Here is a 9,921-nt window from a genome sequence, read left to right on the forward strand (position 1 = left end):
TGCACTGTCATACATGGTCCTAACACTTCATCTTGGTCTCTGGTTACCTGTGAATTCAGTAAGGAGTAAAACAAGCCCGAATGTGGTATTATAGCACCAGTTTTGAGTATGTGTGATGAATAAAGAATTATAAGCTGAAGGATAGAATGTGCAGGCTGTAAAGATGAAATAAGTGTACTTAATAGAACAGTGAAGACAAGCTGTCTCAAACATTCTTTCAACTGCTTGGGATTTTTGTACTTCACAACATGGAAGCCTAACTGCCTTTAAAAAAGTATTTATATTCAATATTAATTTCCCTACTTTTTTGCATACATTCTTTTTTAATCTTTACTACCTGTGGCACAAAACAAAAATATACTCCTCTCTTCATATTTCATAGTGATTGTGAACATTCTTCATCTAATTAATTTGAAAGAAGTCATTACGCAAAAGTTTTAGTATAGTTTACTAGAGCAGTGCACTACCACACGCAAACTCACTCCCAATATGCATGAAATACCATGATCAGTACTGGATGTGAAAGCTAATATACCCTGGTGAGCAAAGTGAGTAAAAGCAATATTTACACCCGAACTGCATTGTAAGAAGCAAAGTCATTACTGTAAGTTACCCTGTATTTTTTTTAAATTGTGCACTGGCTGAGAATATAAATCATTTTTGGAAAATGTTTTTACTCTGGCAGCTGGTTGCCACAGGGAAGTAAGTTAAGGAATACAGAGAGACAGGCAGCATTGTATCACAAGTAGAATCCTGCAAATTTATATACAAAAAAAACGCGTAACCACCACATACCAGGCACACATGTCGAAAACAGAAATTGCTCAAGCATCCCCACAGATACCACATATACTATAGTTTGTTTTAGCCTCCTCTCCCACTACACTGAATGTGAAAACTCAGGAGTAGTCCACCATTTTGTAGCTGAAGTACATGAAATCTCAGCGAAAGCCAAAGTAAAGGATCAAGTAAAGCTATACAGCATACTTCAGAGGTAGGGTAGTAGATTTGTCCAGCCTTCCTGAAGACATGTCAGGGACAAAAACAGTGACAATTAAAGAATGAATGGCACAGACACATGGTAATTACAACACTGTTGGGGGGAAGCTGTTAATCGGACAAAATATCTTTACAATAAAAAGGAAAAAAATTAAAATCTGGCACATCATCAAATACTACAGTGAGAGGCAATCAAAAACATGCAAAAAAACTATCAATCCTAACTATAAAACTGTTGAAGCTTTTAGTTCATAGTTTAGTACTATAAAACTGTTGAAGCTTTTAATATTAAATGATGTTCACTTTGAAATTACAATGTTGCATTATCAAACTGCTGTATAACAGTATGTATTGAGCCATACTGCAATAGTTCTATGCCTGGATTTAACAGTTGCAAAAGTTGATCACTAGGAAGAAAAAAAGAAATTCTGATGCTTTTTAAGGAAACAGAAAACAAAGAATGAATATTTCACTGTTACCCAGGGGCCATTTCCTGTAAATAATTTCTGTAAGCTTAAATAATTCACCAACTTGGATAATTTCTTTCTAGGACTGGAAGTGTTGAGCTGACAACTGCATCACAAGCAACATCTGCTAAATAACCTAGCATGACTACTTCCTCTCTGCACTAACTACTGTGACCTGACAGTTTTTTTCCACAGAAACTTATTTTTTTAATCATTAGGATGACTAGAATAAAAATATGCTTAATATTTTCAAACACTGCAGCAGCTGATGTGATGGAGGAAAAGCATGGCATGGCTAAGTCAGCTTGGGGGGAGTGGCGACATACACCTGGGCACACTTATGCAGTGGAATTCTTTGTGGAGACCAGTGATCACATGGAGATGCTGTCTACAATGGGGGCAAGGCCTTTGATTATGTATGTACAGAGGTGGGTACATACCATCACAACAGCCTATTGCACTCCCCCTTGTTCACTTGGGGCAGGCATAGGGAATGCCAAGGCCTTAAGGAAAAAAAAAAAAAATTCTGCAAGGATGATGGCAACAGTCTCAGCTAAATTAAACATCACCTTCTGGGGGAGGTGGGTTGAAGGGTTCTTGTCCTAGGGTAATAGTCAAGGAGGCATCTGTACACTTCAACATTGAAAAAAATATACTGAATTTAAAAGATCTGGGAAAAAACAGGCAAAACCTAGAACAGTTTTTTGCAGGGGGCAAGGCCCCTACAACCCTTACACTCCCTGCAATTTACATGTACTAACTCCGAGATCATACTACACTGGGAAAGGGCACATTCTTGTCCCTGGTGTACTGTGATCTCTCTCAACAGAATACCAGCAAAGTTCAAAAGTGCATCACATACTAACATTGAATAGAAGGAAGCGAACAAACATGTGCATGCAATCACTACTGGGCCAGCAATGCAGTTCCTGCTAACACTTGCTAGAAGACTGCTACAATCCATTTGACTACTCGCTGCTCCTGTTTTGTTAAATTAATTTTATTCTACAAACACTAATTTCACAGATTTTATTTAGATTGCAAGTTGCCAGATAGATTGGTAAATTAATAGCTCAACAGCAGATGAGGTCTGAATGGTAACAAGCATCAGAAGATCACCAACAAAAACACCTCAATCCCTATCCTCACAGAGCTTCACTATATTTATGTGCCATACAGGTAGTAATGTGACATATATGTAGTTAAAACAAAGTACATTCTAAGCTAAAAATTGTAAAATGAACAAATATAAATTCTGACATTGCTTTAAGGCCTTTACTGATCTCAGTTCCTGTCTCCATACTAATAAACTGCTCTATTGCGGAAAATAAAACACCCAAACTCTGGAAAACTGCACACAATTCCACTTCACAAAGGCGACAACTCAACAGATCTATCTATCGTTCCATAGCCATACTGTCTCCCCTTTCTAAAATTCTGGAAAAATGCATTGATTTACAACCACTACAAAATCTATCATCAAACAATCTACTAACTCCCTCACAACATGGATAACAACCTAATCACAGCGCTACCACAGCCCTAGTAAGTTTTACCAATACCGTGAACAAACTCCGTAGCAGCCTAGTCTCCTCAACTGTCCTCGATCTGTCAAAAGCATTTGACACTGTATCACATACCAAACTCTTAAATGTCCTAGCTGAACTAAACCCTCAGCCAGGCAGCAATAGCCTGGTTTCAAGGCTATCTGGGTGGACGTCAACAAGCAGTATTATAGCAACAAAAACTCTCCCCACTTCTGCCCGTTACTCTGGGAGTCCCACAAGGTCTATCCTTGGCCCACTCCTCTTTACAGTTTTCACAAACAAACTCCACATAGCCACAAAAGACAACATACTCAAACAATATGCAGACGATTCAACCCTAATATGCCCTGCTCCTGCCTTCCAGCAACTAGAACAAATAACTCAACAGTCATTTACAGCTATAGAAGTTTGGCTAACTAATTCTCAACTAATATTGCAACCCCCAAAAAACTAAACTCATCCTGTTTCACCATACTAGAGCCCCTGACAACTCCCCTCCATTCAAAATGACTTCACCCAATAACACCATCACAACACCAGTTTCTAGTACTAAGCTTTTAGGGGTTACTATTCACCAGAATGTGTTATTTGACATTCATATAGCCCAAAACATAAAAAAGTATACAAAAAACTAGGGTGCCTCTACAGGAGCAAACACTATCTCACAGCCAACACCAGAGCCACTTTTGCCAGGACCCACCTTATTTCAACATTTCTTTATGCATCCCCTATCCTTACCAACCTAAGAAAAATCAGATATAACAAAACTACTAACTTGTTATAATAAAACAGCAGTTTGCTACAGGTAGATCCCACCATTGCCATTCTCTCAGAAAACTTTCACGGCTTGAGCTCCCCTCGCAGCTAAAATACAATCAGTTCAAAATGGCTCACCAAATAATAAACCAGCCTGAAAAAACTCCAGCCCTAAATAACCTACTAGCTCACTACTCTAATAAATGGACCTTTCGCTCTAGCAATAAGGCACCATTAGAAATAACAAAAAGCAAAAACCTTGCTGGAGAATCCCTTTAATCCTGTACTGTTGCCAGAACCTGGAACAGCTGTCCACTAGACATTAAATCCAACACTAACATAGACTAATTCAAAAAACTACTAAAAGCCCATCTGTCTGCTACATGGATCTGTCCCTGTACTGAACCTGGCTAAATAATTAAATTAGAATAAACCAAGTCACCTAACAGACTGGCAAAAATACTATCCCAGACTAAACCATGCTGCCTAAATGGCTTCATCACTATCTAACTCGCACCAAATTCGCTAAGATCCTAACTAAACAAAAATCTCTTCTAGTCTCTTCTACATTCTCACTATACAGTTTCCTTTAGCATACCGTAACTTCAAACTTAGAAATATTGTCCAATCTTGTAAAGACTATATAAAGTAATCTGTTCAAACTGTTATGCTTGTATGATTTTTCTACCTTTCAGTAGTAATCTTGAACTACTAGTCTGTTTTTTCTATCCTATATACCATAAACTGTAATTTGTTTCTTTTTTAGAAATGCTATGCCAATTTTGTTTACATTTCTGAAGAAAATCTATGTAAAATTGTTACATTTTTATTCTCTGTATGTCTTGGAGCTTTTCTCCCCGGGCCTCCGCTGAAAATGGACTTGTTGTCCAGTCGGACTTTCCCAGTAAACAAATGTAAAATAATACATAATAAAATAAATAAACCCCACTCTACATTGATGGGTAGAATGCAGTGACCAGTGATCCTCATTGCTTTCAGACAAAACTATTTTTTACCTTTATCTTAGTATCTCATTCCACTGCAGGAGTCTGCTATTTCAGAACTACAAGTAAATTTTGCAATTAAAAAAAAATGCTTGAGAAATCTGGCTGTCATCCATTCTCAGTGTGGCAGATATTTCATACATGGTTTCAAGTAGGCAGTCAAAAAACATGACTAAGAGAAAAGGGAAAGTTTTGTAACAGCATGCTGAGTATAATACAATTATGACTAACCTGATTATTTTCATAATGAAATTTAAAGAAAGAAAGTTTCTTACCCTTTACGTTTTCCTCTTAAATTTTCCTCTGGCAAAAAAAGAAAATTAAAATTATTAGCAAGGGCCCCAAATAGAATCATATTACAGCAATTAAATGACATTACACCAATACAGAATACAACAGTTTGTCAAATGAAGATTACTGAGTCATAATCCAGAAACTCTGCAACCTTCGCCTACTAAGTGTGCTTTGCTACAACTTACCATCCCCAGCCTATTAGTATTTTATTTTCTTCCAGCAAGCAAAACCTGTTCTCATCTACTGACAGTGTAACTACACCAGTCCCTCTCAAATCTAGCCTCCAGTGTCTCTTCGATGATTTCTTTGCTGAATGATGCATGCAAAGACACAATACATAGGTCTGTACAACTAATCGTGCTTTTGGACAGTGCACCCATGTACAATGCATGGAAAATTACCCATCTAGTCTCTACTCTCAGATCATCAAATTATAATTTTCATGTCTTTCAATGCAATCCTGCATTAATTACTTTGACAAAGGTGTACTGAGTATTTTATTTTTTAGAAAATATTTCACAACCTTCATGCTTTTTCTGATGTTACATTGTACAGCTGAACGTGGTGTTTGTTTTTAGTTGTATAGTTGATACCTGTATAAGGAGATGTTCCATTAAAATGGCAACAAGGAATGCCAGTGTTCCTGCTTATTTCAAGTAACAGAACTGGAATGTTTGGATTCCATTCTGATCACAGATCAAAACAATCTTGTTGCTGCAGATTATTTTGATATGCAGTCTGCCTGCCTGTTTCATCTTACCCATAATCAGTGGCACTGGGGAGTGGTGGGTGCCTGATTTGTCAAGGTCAGTCACAGAAACACAGGAAAACCACTGTAGTAGTTAAATGCAAGTACACCTTCCTTCCATTCAGTATGTTAAAAGTACTCCTATCTACCTTGTGCATATTTCCACCCAGCATGCATGTACAACAGTTTGGCAGTAACCCTGGAGCTACCCAGTTTGCCACGGTTTCATCCCTACAATAAAGGCAACAAAGAAAAATCACATTTTATAAGAACTGCAGAGGAGGTATGACTACAGTAACAGAAAACAGCCATACTTCCCCAACTATAAACAGAACCTTTATAATGAACTGAGAAAGGCTAATTCTCAGTAATTAAAATCTCTCTAAAGGTAGTATCAGGTTTTGCTCTATCAATCTCAAGTTCTTGAAACAAATAAAACAGTACTGGTTTCATCAGAAACCTGATCAAAAAGAAATAACATTTGTTGTCTTCGCTAACCCCCACCCCCGTAAATTAACGGCCAGCCACAGCTGCAGGATAATTTTCTTCCTTTAAAAGGAGAGGCAAGAGCTTCTCACCTCAGGTACTAATGCAGACTACACCATCTAATGACAGCACAATGCATGTTTATGGGCACTTCAATAAATTAACTGCATTAAACGTAGTCATTTCTTGGGATTTTGACAGAACTTACATGTAGTGACAAAGGGCTCCTACTTCAAAATTTATGGGAAAGCCATAGTGCAATTCTGTCTGTAGGATTCTTTTCGATTTCCTTAGCAAGAATTCATCCTAACTACTGCAGTTTACAATGTAGGTTTATATGATGGACTTACTGCAGGAGCAGTATATTTTTTGACTGTCCAGTGTACACTAGTTTGCTTATTTTAAACTTGGTATTTGGGAAATCGAAACTCTGCTTAGGTGTGCTGTAACAACAGAAGCACGCTTGAATCATCTATTCGGCTTTGACCTCAAACTTGATCCCACTACACTTGAGAAGTGTTGTGCACGCTGTTGAGAACTATTTTCGACAGATCAAAGTGTTTGCACCTTCTAGTTTTGTAAAAAATCTGTACCATTTCTGATACTATCACTGTATGTTAAACAGTCTTTTGCAGTGCAAAACAGTGTTCAGTCGCACAGCACAGTTCACTATTGTGGCCATATGCACACAGAACAAAGGATAGCTGCATGCTACTGAGTACATCTGCACTGTTAGCCCTATACTTCTAGTATAGAGCTCTGCTCTTACTGTAAGGAAACTGTAAACTTCCTCCATTACACTTGTCTGCTGTTGTGGCATCCAGTCCAAATTCCTAGTCATTGCTGTGAAGTTGACAATGTCCCATTACATTTACTTGTCTGCTGCGCTAAACTACTAGCTGGAACTTGTCGCTTTCAGTATCCTCAAGTTATTACTATTGCTTTTACTTGCATTGCATCACCATTTGCTGCTAGTAAGGCATTGTAGTTGAAATATTCTGCTGATGTGGGGAATGAGTCAGATTACTTGCAGATATATTCACAAAATGTACTACTACGATGACTTTCTGCTTTACTTGCCCTTCTGGTGCTATTGATTCACCTATAAAACCACCTGCTCTTGTGGCAATAGTGCCAGATTGTTTGTCCATTATAGTGCATTGAAGTCATCTACTGCTACTGTTATCACAGTAAGTGTAATTTCATTGCTGCTGCTACTACTTACTATGTTGCAACCCTCTTGTTGTCTAAGCTGAGACAGTTGTATCAATTAAACTGGACCTGCCAAGCCACATATCAGCAATTGTGTACCTACAGTTAATGTAAACCATACCAGCTTGTCCACCTTCTTGTACTTTGTAAAATCCATCCATTGTGGCTTTACCGTACTTCATTTTTTGTGCCTTACATTTGTTGTCAATGTCTTAAATTTACTAGCAAACCTCCTCTCTTCTCCTAATTAACATAACCTCCCTCTCCTTACAATAAACTTCACCAGTTTATTCCTTATAAACCAGACACTATGAATCATGAGGTCAAAGTGTACCACACCATCTACAGCCAGCCTGATACACTGCCTCAGTCTGCCTAGTGCTAACAATGGCCTTACTGACAACCATTTGCTTCTTCCACCAGATAAATCTCTATGTGGTAGATGCAAGCATTTACTAACTTTGGAGGCCAGCCTCTCATCTAAACTTATTCACAATATTCCCCAGACTGTCAATACATTCACCCAACTTTGCACACCCATGACCACCTTGTCCTAACTCGGCAGATACTTAATCTTATGCTGAGGTACTAAAATCCCTATCCAATCTTCAAAGGCCTCCAAGATATAAGTTGGGTACATGGAATAGTCAGAGCCACACCTACAAGAAAACAGTATGTATAGAAACATCTGGTAACATCCTAGCCATCCTTAGTGAGACACACAAACACCAGTCCCCAGGATGAGCAAGAAGAGGGGGAAAGAAAGTGGTCTGTTAGATGCCAGGATGCTCCGTGTCTTAACAGTCTTCAAGTAATTTCACCCAAGTTACACATATGACTTGGTCACTATGCACATGGGAGTGAATGACTTGAGACACACCTCAGTGGATCATGTGAAGACATACATGAGACATGATGGAGCTCTCAAAAGAGGCTAGTCTCTAGCATCATCCTACCATCACCAAGAATGATGCCACAATATAAGCAAAAGAAAATTGACTAACTATAAGTTCAGTTATTTGTGCCATTCTAAGGGGTCCAAATATATAACACTCTAGGACAAGATGACTGACAGTCCTACCTGATTTGCTAGGCATCTCCTCATGGCTTTTGTATATTGGCCAAAACTTCTTCCTCCCCCATAGTGCCAACTTTTAGGCAAAGAGAGTCTCTTCAATCTACCAAAAGAGTAAAACCAAATCAAGATTGTATGCTAGAAACACAACACTAAAAGCCCAAATTAAAAGTTGTACTCCTTACAGGCTTTCCTGACCCAAACAAATACAGATATCTCCATCATTACTGAAACATGGTTTCAGAGATGTTATACCATTCACTCAGTGCTGGATTTCAATGCCTACCTCTCTTACTGACCCTGGCTGGAGTAGTTTTGTTGTAGTGGGAATAACAAAAGGTAAAAGCCTGATACAAACACTTAGAAACAGACTGTATTGACATGTCCTTTTTTTCTTACCTTCACAAATAAACAACTCAGAGTTCCTAAAAGATTTAGTTCTGTCAAGTTAATATCACAGTGGTCTGAGGACATCCAAGTTTATGAAGTTTCCAGAACTTAAAAATGAGGGAGAAAGGAAAGAAGACACAGAGACTGACAGAATGGCAAAGTAAATTCTGATACTACTTTAGAAATAAAAGGATTAGTTTTCAAAGAAATCTTATCTTTGTGGAGAATTAAATAAGGTTGACACACCATAACAGCTTCTAACACAGGCATTCTTCTTGCAGAAGTCAAAGCAATGACTAAGAAGGTTTTTAACATGGAAGACCATAAGTCAGCCTGATGAGCTAGTTCAAATGAAGCAAGTGTTGGCTTTTCTAACATGAAATTCAGATCCCAAGGAAAAAGCCACTGATTTTCTGTGAGGCTTCTTATGTAGAACCACTTTCAAAAACATTCTGATATGACTGCATTGAAAGAGGGGGACCCATGGGCAGACATGCTGAAATGGCAAACAGATGAACCTTAATAGAAGAGTAAGATAGGCCATAAGATAGTAACTCACACAAATACCATAAAACAATAGAACACTAGCCCTTGAGTGCTGGTTCTTTGGTTGGTACCATCTAGAAAACCTCTTCCATTTGCTAATATACGATCTTCTTGTAGCAGACTTTCTTTCCTCCATTAATACCTACAGTACATTCTCAGAAAACAGGTGCCTAAAAGGTATTAAAAGCCTACCATCCACGCAGTCAACTACAGTTGTTTGGGGTTAGGATGTTTTAAACACCCCAATCTTGTGTGAGTAAATCCAGTATGGGAGGAAGTTTGTGGTAATTTCCACTGGCTAATTCCAACCCAGCAATGGAGCAAAGTTAGCTGACCTTCGATCCTCGAAAGCCTGCCAAAGAACACTCTTCTTATTCTACAGGAAAACTATAAAGGG

General features: G+C 38.3%; 1 protein-coding gene across 1 annotated transcript in view; it reads right to left on the reverse strand.

Moving 5' to 3' along the window:
- Positions 1-9,921, reverse strand: part of GNG7 (G protein subunit gamma 7) — an 832,631-nt gene that overhangs the window by 406,554 nt on the left and 416,156 nt on the right. Inside the window, exon 3 of the mRNA XM_044080665.1 lies at positions 5,049-5,076. The gene's annotated coding sequence lies outside the window, so the exon portion shown is untranslated. The remainder of the gene's footprint in view (positions 1-5,048; positions 5,077-9,921) is intronic.

This window comes from Protopterus annectens, chromosome 8.part0, assembly GCF_019279795.1.
Source record: "Protopterus annectens isolate FY-2018-M chromosome 8.part0, PAN1.0, whole genome shotgun sequence".
Taxonomy (NCBI): Eukaryota; Metazoa; Chordata; order Ceratodontiformes; family Protopteridae; genus Protopterus; species Protopterus annectens.